This window comes from Marmota marmota, unplaced genomic scaffold (genome assembly GCF_001458135.2).
Source record: "Marmota marmota marmota unplaced genomic scaffold, marMar, whole genome shotgun sequence".
Lineage (NCBI taxonomy): Eukaryota > Metazoa > Chordata > Mammalia > Rodentia > Sciuridae > Marmota > Marmota marmota.
In genome coordinates this window covers 12,721,550-12,736,245 of record NW_026000169.1, presented here as the reverse complement: position 1 = coordinate 12,736,245, position 14,696 = coordinate 12,721,550, and the positions used below count along the sequence as shown (strand labels likewise).

The following is a 14,696-nucleotide window of genomic DNA, read 5'->3' as shown; positions in this document are numbered from 1 at the left end:
CCCCCCCCCCCCCCGCGCGCGCCACTGCACACACGCCTTTAAAAATAGCCGATAATCAGGGAAGGAAATCGCTACTTTGGGAAGTGCAGTGCAGACATATATGTTGTTTTCTGTTTTCACTCTTCACTTTTTTAAATTTAATGTCATGGAGTAACGCTAGCCATTGGACAAAAATGAAGTCTTTGGTCCAGGCTTTGCTCACACATCCCCATAACTCTGCAACAGCCATTAATATGAAAGGAGATGGGCGCAGATAATGGAAGAGATGCAAGAAAATGCTCCATTTATAGAATGCACCTTTAATTTCAGACACCAGCTTTTTATCGTCAAAACAAGGATATTAAATTTGAAGCACAACTTGTTACACCTCATGTGATTCAGGACCTGATTGTTTTGACCCTTTGTTTCTTGGTTTTTGACCTTTTGTTACTCAAGAGCTCCTTTTTTTTTTTTTTTTTTTTTAAGTTCCTCTGCCTTGCAGGTGGGTTGAGGAGGGAGCTCTGGTGAGACTAAAATTTGGCAAGTCAACAAACATTTGGTAGATTTGTGGAGGAGAAAAACTCTCCATCATCCAGATCAAAACCTGAGGGAATATGACTTACAGGTGACTCTATAGGGCATGCATCCTTCCTTAACTCTACTAGAATCTTTTTGAAGAAGTTGTTTAGCCTTAAGGTAAAATGTGTCCTCTAGTAGCCTTGTCAGCCTTCACTCTACAAACAGTATCAACCACTGTCTGATTGTCAACTAATGGAAGAACTTTATGCTCATCTTATTCTGATCTTGGTGGCATTTGCCAGTGTTCTCTCTTCTTAGAACTTCTCTTGCTTTAAAAGTCATCACTCTTTTGTGGAAGTCTTAAAACATGGATGAGTGATAGCAGGCAGAATTGTGACTATTAGGATGTAAGATTTTACAGAGTAGCTAGACCTTAATCTGTTTTTTTCTTGGTTACAAGGAAGGATCCCCACTTCAGTTTTATCACACATCCAGAGGTGAACAAGTTGACTGGTGACAATCAACTCCCATTTGACCAGCATTTAGTAGGATTAAGTTTACTATGATTGAATAACTATGTCCACTATTTAGGATAAGCCCTTACTAAGATTCAGGCACCTGGTGAGGTATCCTTGTTTCCGAAGCAGAGTGTGCCTTACTGGTGGCTGCCAGAGTCACCAAAGTCATGAATTTGCCTCCATCAGTGAAAAATCTCTTCCCTACTTAGTCCTATTTACTTGCATTCTTTCTTCTGCATATAGGAATTTAAGGTGTTTTCTTTCTTTCTTTCTTTTTTAGCTGTAATCATGTCCCTGTTAAGGTTTCCTGGGATCACACCAAATGTTTTTCTTTGATGGGATGTGTAAATAACTCTACTTGCAGATTCTAATTATATTCTTGGAAAAAATATGTAACTAGAAAGGGTAAGTATTCATACTGTGAAAACACTGTTAATAATAAGATTTTATTTTTAAGAAAACAACCTGATAATTTGGATTCATAAGAGATCATTGTAAAGGGAGACAGGCTAAGCTAGAGTGCACTGGGAATGAATTGGAGATGAAGCACCTGGAGATGTACTGGCAAGTATTTAGCAATTTCCTATTACTGTTGTAACAAATTGCCACAAACTTAGTGGCTTCAAACAACAAGAATTTACTGTCTTAAAGTCCTGAAGGTCAGAAGTCTAAAATTAAGGTATGAATTATGTTTCTTCTGGAGGTTGGAGGGGAGATCATTCCCTTGCTTTTCCCAGCTTCTGGATACACCTGCATACACCTTGGTTTGTGGCTCCTTCCATTTCCTCTGTTGTCAAGGCTCAGACTTCCTGTCTCTTTCCTCTCTGCTCTCTCACTTCTATTTTGTGGTGAGGGGGACATCTCTTTCCCTGAGAAGAGAAATTGGTATAGAAGTGTTTTTGATCAGATGTTAGAGATGGAATTGAACTACTTAAAGGAAGAGATGACAGGTGACTTTATTATTTACCAAATCTTCACCAGGGTTACTAGTTTGACTGTAACATTGGTGAAGCAGTGACTTTTTACCTCAGCTAAATCTGTATTCATCCCATGACCCATGTAATTCAAACCAAGGTGTTGATACACCAAGAAAGCCGAGTTCATAGGCTTTCTGCAGTTTATAGGGCTAAATCTCTATGCAAATCACTGGCAACTCTTTTATGATGTCCAGGGAATCATTTTGCTAAGTTTGAGACATATGTTGGTAGACTGGCCTACCAAGGAACAGCAACCTGTAAGATAGGTTTCTGGGAAGCCAGTGATTCCAGGCTTAGTAAGGTCTATGGGACACATTTATGACTCCCATTCTAGACTAGCTAAGATGCTTGTACCCAGACAGAGAATAATCAGTAGGTCAGAATCCACCAAGGGCAAAGTATTGGACACTCCCTTCATGAGGAAGTCCAGGGGGACCATCAAAATTAAAATTTTGACTTGACAAGTGGGTCTATAGTATAAGAAGTAATAAATTATGATTCTTTATTATCTGTCTCTGCCTGTCTTTTTCTCCCTCTCTTCTTCTCCCACTCTTGTGTTTCACCCATAATAAATGTACAATTCCCCGACCTCTTAAATGGTCATTCAGGTCTCTCACCACATTTCCTGAAATTGGTGTTTACTTATTGTCATCTCCAACCTCAGCCCTATACCCTGGTTAAAGCCATGGAGCATGTATGTTACACTCATCCACTGAATACCCCATGCCTGACTCAGGGCCTAGTACAGTGCTGAGCTTAACTGGTACTAGTTGAAATAATAATTAATGAGTGAATAACAATGCACATTTAATAAACTAATGCTACTTATTTCACCTTACAACTTTCTTTGCTTTTCCTCCTTCTAACATATAAGATTTTCCTCCTTCTAACAATGAAGATTTTGCTTTTCCTCCTTCTAACAATGAAGATTTCCATCCTTTTTTCAATTAATAACATTTTAAAAAATAAACTAAGGTACTGGTATTACAATAATGGACAGAACATAATCTGGACCTTCATTGAGCCTCACAGTCCATCTAAGGAAACATGCTAAGAAAAGGAAAATGAGGCAAGCAATCCTATCTAGTCTATTCCTTTCCTCTCCTTTTTTTTTTTTTATTAGTAACAGAAATCTGGTTTGTGTCCAGCTGAAAAACTTCACTGTATAACTTTCCTTGAAGATGGAGGTAATTAAGTATAAGCCAATGTCATGTAGGGACTCCCAGAAAAACAACTCTTTATGTGTTGGTGGTAGGGTAATGCCAAGGCTACCTCAAACTAACTCAAGCCCTGTTGCTGCCTGGAACATGGATGAGATAACTGGAGCTTTAGCAACAGTCTTGTAGAATTGAGGTTATCTTGAAGCCCAAAGTCATATGCTAGGGAAGATAGCAGGAGGATGAAAAGAGCTATCCTAATAACACCAAACAACCTACCTGTAAAATTTCTTTTACATGAGAGAAAAATAGTAGATCTCTTAATTAGAGCAAAACACAGTTGCCAACTAATACAATAAATAATTATGGTGACATTAGAGGTATAAAAGGGTGTATATAAACTTTGGGGGGGTGTACATTTAAGGAAATGATGAATTTTGTTTGAGGGAAAAGGAGATTGGAAAGGGATTCACAGAAAAGATGACTTAAATGATGAGTAGCTATTCACTTGGTTTGTGTTATGATTTAGATATTAGATGTCCCTCAAAAGTTCATGTGTGAGACAATGCAAGAACATTGAGAGGTTACATGATAGGGTTGTGAGAACCTTAACCCAATCAGTGACTTAATCCCCTGATAGGGATTAACTGAGTGGTAACTGAGGATGGTAGGCTGTGGCTGTAGGAAGCATTAGGGGGTGTGTGCCTTTGGGGTTTATATTTTGTATCTGGCAAGTGGAGTCTTTCTGCTTCCTGTTAGGGTGTTCTAGCTACTTTCCTCTGCCACACTCTTCTGCTATGATATTCTGCCTCTCCTCGAGGAATGGAGCTGGCCATCTATAGACTGAGACCACTGAAACTGTGAGCCTCCAAATGAACTTTTCCTTCTGCAAAATTGTTCTTGTTGAGTCTTTTGGTTAGAGCAGCAAAAAAGATGACTCAAATAGCTTGGAAAGAAGGAATCTCAGATCTGATATTTCAGGTCATTTTTGTTGTTGTAAAGTTGGTATCTGAACAGACAGATAATGGTCTTTTTTTGTTTGTTTTGATTAGAGAAGAATGATATGATATTAAGCATAGGAAATGATGGGAACTCTTCAGGTCTATGGCAGGAAGAATTTGAAGAAGTATTAATTAAGGAAACTCTAATATTATTTTTTATATCTATTTGCCTTCCTATGATTTTTCCAATTTTGGGAAAAAAGTAATATATATCTTCTCCTCTTTATTTCTATACATTCTAATGTTTAATCACTTTTTCACTTTGTACATGTTAGGTTAGTGAGAGATTTGGCCTAAATTACTAAGCCTTCATTTAGCCACTTTTACCGGTAAGTTTAAAAACAAAAAAAAAGATCATATTTCCTCCCCTTGTCTGTGTATGTATTAAGCAAGTAAATATGGTATTCTTTCCCATTCCTAATGAAAATCTTGTTCTTGTATTGAAACACTGTTATGATCTATAAATATTGTGATGTATTTGGCTAATATGAGGGATTTTTTTTAGAAACTAACAGTTCTCAGATGTATAGAACTTTTTATTTTAATGATAGTGTCTTTTTAGAAATTAAATTGTAGTTAACAAATAATAAATAAGCTCTTAAAAGACCCTCTAATAATCATCAGATCAGTATAATAAAGTACTATATGGAAAGAAGGTAAAGCATAAGCTATAAATGGAAACTACAAAAGGTTATGCAAAAAGGAATAAATCAAATATGTTTAAAAATAATATTTAAAGTATGGTTGGGTCTTTAAGTTTAAAAAAAAGTTATCCTTTAAAAGGATAACCCCATGAAATGTTTAAAAATCTCAATTCTTTTATTATTGTATAGGCTGAAAGAATGGATTTAGTTAGCTGAGATGAGGAACTATACCTAGAGCCTATAAGGATAAGAATATTGAAGGAGAATAGTGGATGACATGCCAGCTGTTATGAAATTGCAACTTTGCAAATACATGCGGTAAAATCTGGTCTGTCTAGCGTCTTTCAACCTGAACGCCACTCACCAAACTCCCTAGACTGCTGCAGTACTATAATTGAGGTTCATAATGATGACCCTGATATAACTTCTGAATCATAGCAGAAAGATTAAATTATGTTCCACTTTAATTTCATGTATTTAATTATATTTTTATTAGTTGCAAACTGGGAAATCTGATCTGTTTTATAATACTGCTAGACTGATTAGAGCTCCTTATCAAGGACCTAGCATCCTCAGATGCAAAGGTTACACTCAGGGGTGTAAAACAAAACGCAAAACAAAAAACCCACAAAAAATTATTTTAAATGTGTCAATAATAATAATAATAATAATAATTATTATTATTATTATTTTGAAGTAATTTAGAGTCATCCAGTCACATTTTTAAAAATTGTAACAAATGTGTTGGTTAATAATAAGTGTCACATGGCTAATTCTTTTAATAAGTATCATAATTCATGTTCTATAGTGAGAAAAATAAGCTTAGAGTATGAGTAGATAAAGCTTCATTTTGAATTTGAGAGAATGTGATCTATGAGTCAGCCAGACAGCAAGCATAGGCATGGCCCAAGCATATTGTAAATTGAGTTGGTTGTATGTCTAAGTTTGGATTGAGGGTCCTGTCAAACTCTCTCATCTCACCTTTGGTTTCCCCAGAGATGCATTTGGTGGTTCTGATGACAGTAAGAACCTCTAATACACATATGGATCAAGTATGTGTCTTGGTCATACTCCCTGGAAGCAGAGCCTGAGACAGGGACTCTTTTGCAAGTGACTTATTGAGAGTATGCTCTCAAGAGAAATTGATTAAGGAAGGTATCATGGAACAGCAGGGATAGAGCTAAGCCAGAATGTGGTCTCTGCTAGAGACCAGTTTTGACTTGATCCTGTGGGAAACTCTTGATTGAGTAGGAATTGCACCATCCAGTTGGTCCTCTTGTCACAAGGAGGCCAGCCTTTTGTACCCCTCATCAGTCACTCATGGGCAGTAGGTTAGTATTAATACCTAGGCAAAGAGGGTAGATCTCTGAGAGCAACCAATACTCAAGGCAGCCTAAGATGTGTGCACCAGCTCAAGAAAGGGATCTGGCCAGGGCACCAAGAGTATCTACTTCACATGGAAACACTGTACTATTGTTACCGCTGTTGACCGGTGACGAGTCCTTGCTTCCCCAATGTTGAAGAATAACACCAGAGAAGCACGCGGAGGCAAGGTCAGAATGGAAAATTAGAAGTTTATTAAAGGACAGCAGAAAAGACTTCTCCTGGAGGAAGAAGGGAACCCAAGAGATGGAATCCGTGGAAGTGCGGTTGTGTTCCCCTTTTTATAGTTTTCAATGATGGAATGTAGGTGGGAAGGCCCCAGGGGTGGGACACAGGTGGGCCAAAGAAGTAATCTGGGCACTTCCAAGTCAGCATCTTCAAGTTTGCTGTTCATTAACATTTCTTTGGGATGGGCTGTCTTCAAATCTGCTGGGGCTGTTCATTAACATTTCTTTGGGATGGGCTATCTTCAAATATGTTGGGGGCTGTTTCCTGGACTTCATTAACATTCCGAGAGTTGCTCAACTTTTCCGGGAATTCATTCTCAACATGGCCTCCATTTTAGATTTCACTCGATATTAGACCCGATTTACCTAACTACACTGACTACCTAATTTTAAATCTGGCTTCACTATGCAGCAGATCAACCTTTAATAATCTTGTAAAAACTGAAATATCCTACTAACAGTACTGCAGGGGCCGAACAACACTAAGGGTCTTGTTTCTAAAGGAAAATATATTACAAGTAAAATTAGCAAGGAAAGGAACATGTCTACTCTTCTAGCAGGGGACCTGGTACCTTGTTTCTTCCCACCTATTTTTTTGTGCCAAGCAGTAGTAACTGGTCTTGGCTTCTGGGACTGAGGCGAGATATCCAGCAAAGGAACTAAAGATGTTAGGAAAACAGTGGCTAGATATAGAGAATCTGGATTGGGACAGGGGAAACTTGGATTAAAGTTTACATCTCAGTCCTACATGCCAGTCTCCCCACTGTTTGTTACTCTGCTAATACCCTTTGCAGCAGCCCAAGATTCTTGCCTCTCTTGGCCACCTCTGCAATTGTACTTCACTCTATTTAGACATCTCTTCCACTGCTCTTCACGTAACAAATATTCAACTTCAGCTTCTCTAGCACTTTCTAATAGTTTTCTAATGGTGAGCATGGGAAGTAAGGGAAGTAAGAAAAATCCTTCCCATGTTTCCCCTTCTAAATTTAGCCCATTAAAACTTATCAGACAGGGTGGGTCTTTGTGAAAAACAGAAGCCATGCAATTGACTGATCTGCATTTCAGGGATGTGCCTGGGAGGTGCTGGGTAAAGCTCTGACTTTCACTGTGAAAGTGAAGGAGAAGACTGAGAGCTCCAGAGGGGCAACAGGAGCAGGGACAAGGCAACTGCAATTACTTCCTTCTCCCCCTACCCCTACAACCTCAGGCCTTTCACCAGCCCCAGACTTTCTGCTGAAGATACCATTTTAGACTAATGAAGATACTTTGACAACTGAGAATGGGTGGCTGTGGGGCAAATGTAGAAAGATACTGGCAACTATGGGCTTCGAAGGAAGAAAGGAAAGTGGTGTGAGTGTTTATGTTTTTACTCTGGGAATGGAAGAGAAATTTCCTTTTCCCTAAGGCTACAGTAGAAATAAATGACACCAAGAACTATGATATGGATATTATAATTATTACCACTTTGGCTGGAATTAGAACCACATCTCCTGACACTGCCCTCAGCTAAGCAGGATTTTTAGGGTAGTTTCCACCATTACAGTACTGTATAGCAGTATGGTGTGTGGACACCATGTGGTGCAGTGGAAGCTGGTTAGGACTTTGATGGTGCCATCATCCCTACCATGCTACCTTCTAAGAGAGGCTCTTCTCTTCCTGTTGCTCCTCAGTCTCTTAGCGATCCTAGCCTTCCAACCTGTATGGGAGGGGAGCCAACTGATGAAAGAAAATAGAACTTTAAATGAATTCTCATGGCCCTTTCTCATAGCTCTGCTTTTTACTGTCTGGATGACCTTGGACAAATTGTTTAAGTTCTTTGCCCTTCATTTTCTTATCTGTCAAAAATAAGGGAAGAAAGGAAAGATAATATTAATAGCATAAAAAGAGTTACTGTGAATATCAACTGGAATAATATGCATAAAGCACAATGCCTGGTATGTAAGTTTTATTGTTAAATAATATTTATTATTCTCTGAAGGTACTTTTATCAAAGGAAATAATTATAATTTTCTATTTCACTATACTCTGTGTTAGACATTGTTCTAATTGCTCATATATTAACTTTTTAAATCCTCTCAACCTTATGAGATAAATCATATTATACCTGTGTTATAGATTAGGAGGCCAAGGCATAGAGAGAGTAACTAATTTGCCCCAGGATTCCATCATTTGATAGTAACAGCTGGGATTCAAACCCAGGTAGTCCAGCTTCAAAATCTGCACTGTACCATGTTGTTAAAAAGTGAGGCAAGGTCTGGGGTTGTGGCTCAGTGGTAGAGCACTTCCCTAGCATGTGAGAGGCACTGGGTTCTATTCTCAGCACCACATATAAATAAATGAATAAAATAAGGGTCCGTCAACATCTAACAAAAAATTTAAAAAGTGAGGCAAGAATCAAAGATAATAGAGAATAAGGAATAGAACTGGCTGGCTGAGATTGTAGCTTAGTGGAAGAGCACTTGCCTAGCATGTGTGAGACACTTGAATTTGATGGTCAGCACCACCTATAAATAAATAAATGAAACAAAAGTCCATCAACAACTAAAAAAAATTAAAAACAAAAAGAATAGAATTGGCTTGGGTGGAGATGAAAAAATAAGGATGGAATTGCAAATTGAGTGTGCATGTCAGTGCTTCTGCATGTTCACCTAGCAAAGCAGGTTAACCTCCTACTTTATTTTTGAATGGTTAGTAAGTTTCCAAGTCAATTTCCAATGAAAGTGGGAAAAAGAAGACTATGACTCAGATCACTATATTTTAAAGGACATTCCTAGCAGGCAAGGGACCATCTTAGGAACATGACACAAATTAGCTTTGTGACCCTGGGCAAGTCCCTTTGCCTTCCTGCATGTCTCTAAGATGGAACCATGCATGATAATGGTGTCTTTCCAGCATTGACTGGCAGATTTAGCTGGCTATCCCAAGTTTCCTCTCTTTCTCCACTGCTCCCTGTATATCCCCTCAAGCCTGTATATTTATTTCAAGAAGACAGCAATTCCAGGTGGGGTACATTCTTATAACAATGGCTTACAGAAATGTCTCAAATATCACATCTAGCTCTAACATTTGACTCTGTAAATCCCAAATTAGAATGATTGGTGTCATTGGAAGAAATGAGAAATGGCAAAAATAGATTGCTCTAGCGTCTAATAATGACCTAAACTGCAGTTCAAAATAGACCTAAAAAAACCATCAAAAATTTTAAGTGAGGCTTTAAGATAGATTTGTACTAAGAATATAATGTTTACTAAATATAATCATGCTATATTTTATATTTCATTATATGACTTCACTCCTTTCAATTTAAATACAAGGTATCTGTATGTGAAGTGTTTAAGACCAGAAGTGTTTTAGGTTTTGGATTTTTCAAAAAAGTTGCAAATCATAATGAATTATCTTTGGGATGGTACCCAGGTTTAAACACAAAATTCACTTATGTTTCTTATATACCTAATTCATTTCTTTGTGGTGTAATTTTATACAATATTTTAAAACAATTTTGTGCACAAAACAAGGTTTATGTACATTGAGCCATCAGAAAGCATCAATTGGGCTTTCATGTTGACCTTCAAAAAGTTTTGGATTTGGAAGTCTTTTTGATTTTAGGTTTTCACATTAGAAATGCTTACCCTGCATTCATTTCTGAGCATTGATGTTCAAAAATGTTATTTTCTAGTGAGCTCTATTAGTCACTATGGCTTTATAACCAATAAATGAATAGAGTCAATAACCTCAGACATAGCTTCATGTCACTTGTCCTTGGGATTCAACATTGCAAATTCCACACACTAATGGAATCATGACAGCATATCAAACTGAAGAAAAAGACTGGACAGTATTCTACAGGTGCTACATGGAAGCCAATAATCAACTCATCCCTGGGTTGTCTTAGAGTAATTCAAGAAAAGAAAATATTTTTTTCTTCTCCTTAGGGCATAGATTTTTTTTTTTTAATTTTAGTACTTGATATTCCCTAGGAAAGTACTGGATAAAACAAAAACACTATCATAATCCAGAAATTAATCAAAGAAATAGTTGATCTCCCTTCTTCTCTTTTGTATTAAAAGAGCAGTAATGATTGCACTGTGGAAGTCCTTGTAGATAAGGGATTTAATCCTGTCTGGCTATGCTATACAGCAGCAAATAAAGGTATGAGAAGAGGTTTTAGGGAAAAAAAATTATAAGTTTAAAAAAAAAGGCAAGATAAAATAAAATATGGAAGCTAAAATTCCAAGCCTGTGTTGTCAACACCCAAGCCTAAAGCTGTGTAGGAAAATACTCAGTGTAGACACAATAGCAGCAAAGGTCAAGGAGGATGATTTTAATTACTCTATTTCTAGTTGTCTAGAGTAGGAAAAGGGATGAAGTGGTAATTTGGAAGAGGAACTCTTATGGTTTAGACATGAGGTGTCCCTTAAAAGCTCCTGTGTGAGACAATGCAAGAAGGTTCAAAGGTAAAATGATTAGATAACAGGAGTTGCAACCTCTAAAGTGGATTAGTTCACAGATATGAATTTACTGGGGGGTAACTGCAGGCATGTAGGGTGTGGCTGGAGGAGGTAGATCAAAGGTACCTTTGGGTTTACCTTTTGTCCTTGGTGAGCAGAGCTCTCTCTTTGCTTCCAGTTGCCATGTCCCGAGTCGCTTCCCTCCACCATGCCCTTCTTCCATAATGTTCTGCCTCACCTTGGGCCCAGAACTATGGAGTCAGCTGACCACAGACTCAATCTCTGAAACTGTGAGCCAAAATAATTTTCTTCTCCTTTAAGTTGTTTTTGTTGGATATTTTGGTCACAACACTGCAAAACTGACTAAAAAAGAAATTACTTTGCATCAATATTTTTTATGAGAGCTCAAGAACATCATTTAGAGCTGAGTACATAATTTCAAGGGGATCACTCCCATCCAAGCAGCTTCTAACAGAGGAACCAGTTATCAGATGCCTGTTCAGGGCAGTTTTACATAGGCATGAAGCAATATGCTCCATCCCCGAGTAATCGGAGTCAATAAAATTCCCTGTCACTGCACAACCTGAGCTAAAAAATTAGAATCAGAGCCTGTTGAGCTGAAAGGAGTCTTAGAATTCACGTCATCTAATCCCTTCATTTTATAGTTGAGGAATCAAATCTACAGATGCCTAGTGACCTGCTAGCAGCTAATTAGGGTCAGAGTTAAGATTTGAGACAGAATACAGACAAACAATTTTTTAAAAAAACCTTCTCTGCTGATATTGTTTTAAAGTCACATCATTTTCATTCCCTTTCTTGCCGACTTTTATCTGTTTGTACAATAATTAATGCCTCTGAAACCACAAAAAGGATTTGATTAGATAATTTGCAGCCAGTATGAGAATTATGTTTATTTTGAAAGGGGGTTTTCAGTTTGGAAGTTAAATGAATATTTTTTCCATGTTTAGGCTTTAGAGGCTGAGCTCTCTATACCCTTGCAATGGTCATGGTTACCTGTGCCACCATTAGACCAAGTATGTCTTTGGAAGCAGTTTGGGACAATTTCAGAGGAGCCCACATGTCTTGTCTCTGTGAATACAGAACGTGCAGTTGTCAAGCAAGAAACCAGCATCCCTTGGTGAGTTCTGCAGTCAGTAAGCTGTGAGTAGTCAGTCAGCCTCACAGAGAACAGCCCTCTGCGGTATTTAAGACACTACTCAACCTCAGATCAAGCTGCTCAAATTTGCCTTTTACTCAAGATCAAGCATCTTCAGAAGTCATGCTGTAAGCAGTAGGGAAACTATCAAGTTGAACTGAAACAGAACAGCTAAAAAGAAGAAAACAAATGTGTACTTGACAGATGCAAAGAGGCTGAGTGTTCACTGGGGCCCTTTTTGTTTCCCCTGGACTAATTTAAGAATCTTCTGCCATGAAGCTTGTTCTAGTTTGCATTTCGATATGTTTCCCTTAATATTAAACCATGAATTTTCCATGGGCCAATTAAACAAAAATGAAATAGAGGTCAGTCTCTTCCTGAATTCCTGTCAATTATGAACATTCTTTCTCTACACTTGGTCACCTTCTCACTGTGACTGCCAATCTAAGATCCTCATTGCAGGTAGCAATCACATTCCTGGTGATTAGACCAGAATAAAAGCTCAATTGCAAGTTGTTCTCATCCCTCCCTGGAAGAGATCATGCATATGTGAGTCTTAGTCTCTTTTTCTTCCCAAACTAAAATGTGTCTCTCCCTCTGCTTCTCTCTCTCTTACATGTACACGTAGACAGGTATATGTGATGCCTTCTCTCTTCCTTTGTCTTTCCTATTTCTAGAATCCTCCCTTTCTATATTTCTATTCATTATTTTTCTCCCTCCCATATTGTTCCCCAAACTACCTTTAATGTACAGCTGGTAAATATAAGTATTTGTCTTGTGATAAAATTTGGAGGAAAAAGCAAAGTTGTACATCTTGGTGTTTTATTTGAACTAAGAAACTCTGTCTTCTACAGTAAGTTCACTTTGACTACATCAAAGTATTTGTTTCCTTCCCATGCTCTACCTTATCCTAATGTAATTAAATTTCACTTTCTTTTATAAAATATACCTTAAAACTATTTCTAGTCAACAGTTTTCTACTTTGAGTACTATAGTACAGTATTGTCTTCCACTGCTGTTCATTGCAGACATGCTACATAAGGTAAATTAGCCCTTTTGAAATAATTTTGGAAACTGGCCATTTTCAGAACATTGTTTCTATGAGAAAATGAATTTCCAGCCTTTAGAACATGATTTATTTTAAAAGTTAGCTATTTCCTATGCCTGTTTGGTAACAAAAATCTTTTTGATGTGGTGACATCAAATCAGAAAGACCTGCCTTGGTTTTTACCTTGTTAAATATTTTCATAATTGAAATGGATTAACCTATTTATTTCTTGTATTTTGTCATGTGTGTAACATTCTAGAGAGACCTTGCAATGCATACTGTTGGTTTATTTATAGTTTTTCACAATCAAAAGGCATATGAAAGCTGCAGTTTTCTGCTATTTCTATTCTTCCACTCTTCCTGGGCACATGGAGAGATTATCTTTTCTAATCTCCCTATTAGCTTGTTGACATGGTCGTGTGACTGGATATTTGCCAATGGAATATGGATGCTGGTGGTTTGTGAAACTTCTCCCTCATTTGTGTAAGAGGAAATCCCTAGCCAGGGACTGTCTCCCTGTCCCCTGTTTAGCTAGTTGCAATGGTGACTACCAGAGCACCCTGGAAGCCAACTGTTGATGGCAGAGCTGCCACCAGACTGTTGCTGGTGACTGTCGGAAGCAGAGCTCACCGAGGTAGGTCGCTTACCTGGAACTGTTACCTGGGAAACAGATAAACTTCATGTTTTAGAAAACATTTTAGTTTTAATAGATACATAATAATTGTATGTACTTATGAGGTGTGATTTTAATACAGCATGCAGTGATTTATTGAGTATAATTAGCATATCCATCACCTCAAATGTTTATCATTTCCTTGTGGTGAGAACATTCAAAATCCTTATAAATTATTATTAAGTCTAGTCAGCAAATTGTGCTATTGAATGCTAGAACTTTTTCCTCTTATCTACTTGCTAGCCAACCTCTCCCTAATCGTCCTCCCCCTACTTTTCTTTTTCTTTTAATTTTTAAAATTTGTTCTAATTAGTTATATATGACAGTAGAAATCATTTATGCACTTTGATATATCATACATAAATAAAGTGTAATTTCTTGTTTTCCTGATTGAACATGTTGTAGAATCATGTTGGTCATGCTATCGTGTATGTACCTAAGATATAATGTCTGTCTCATTCTACTTTTCCATTGAATTTTTGGGTTCTCTTTCTTATAGCAGCTTAGCCTACTCTAATACTGCTACAATGAGTAGTTTCAATCTTGTTGTAAAGTATTTTACCTCAATATGCTGAATGATAAAACTACATATGTGAGAAGTAATTTTCTTAAGAAAACAAAACACTAGACATTTTCAGCTATTTACTTAGGTTCTGATAGTGAATTTTTCTAAACATTCAAAAATGTATAAGGCTAATTTAATCTTTTAGTCAAACATAAAAAATTGTTTACCAAAACCAGACATATTTTCTAAAGAGTTGTTATTTGAAAAGGGTAATTTGTTCTGGCCTTCACTATGTGTATTAAAGGAAAATAAGTATCAGAATACCCACCTCATAAACACTTTTCTTTGATATAGTATCCCACAATAATCTCATTTTAATTAGGACAAACTTCTGCTTATAATGAAATGCACCCTCAAGAAACAAAACTTTACAGGATCACTTATAATACAATAACAAAAGA

General features: G+C 37.2%; 1 long non-coding RNA gene across 2 annotated transcripts; it reads left to right on the top strand.

Annotated features, from left to right (window-relative positions):
• The first annotated feature begins 10 nt into the window (after nt 1–10).
• Nucleotides 11–14,472, top strand: LOC125611807. Of its 2 annotated transcripts, XR_007342047.1 has the most exons (3): nt 11–604; nt 1,297–1,421; nt 11,822–14,472. It is a non-coding gene; the product is annotated as an uncharacterized LOC125611807 (long non-coding RNA). The 2 variants fall into 2 exon arrangements; XR_007342046.1 differs by having other exon boundaries at nt 11–1,421.
• Nucleotides 14,473–14,696: the final 224 nt, after the last annotated feature.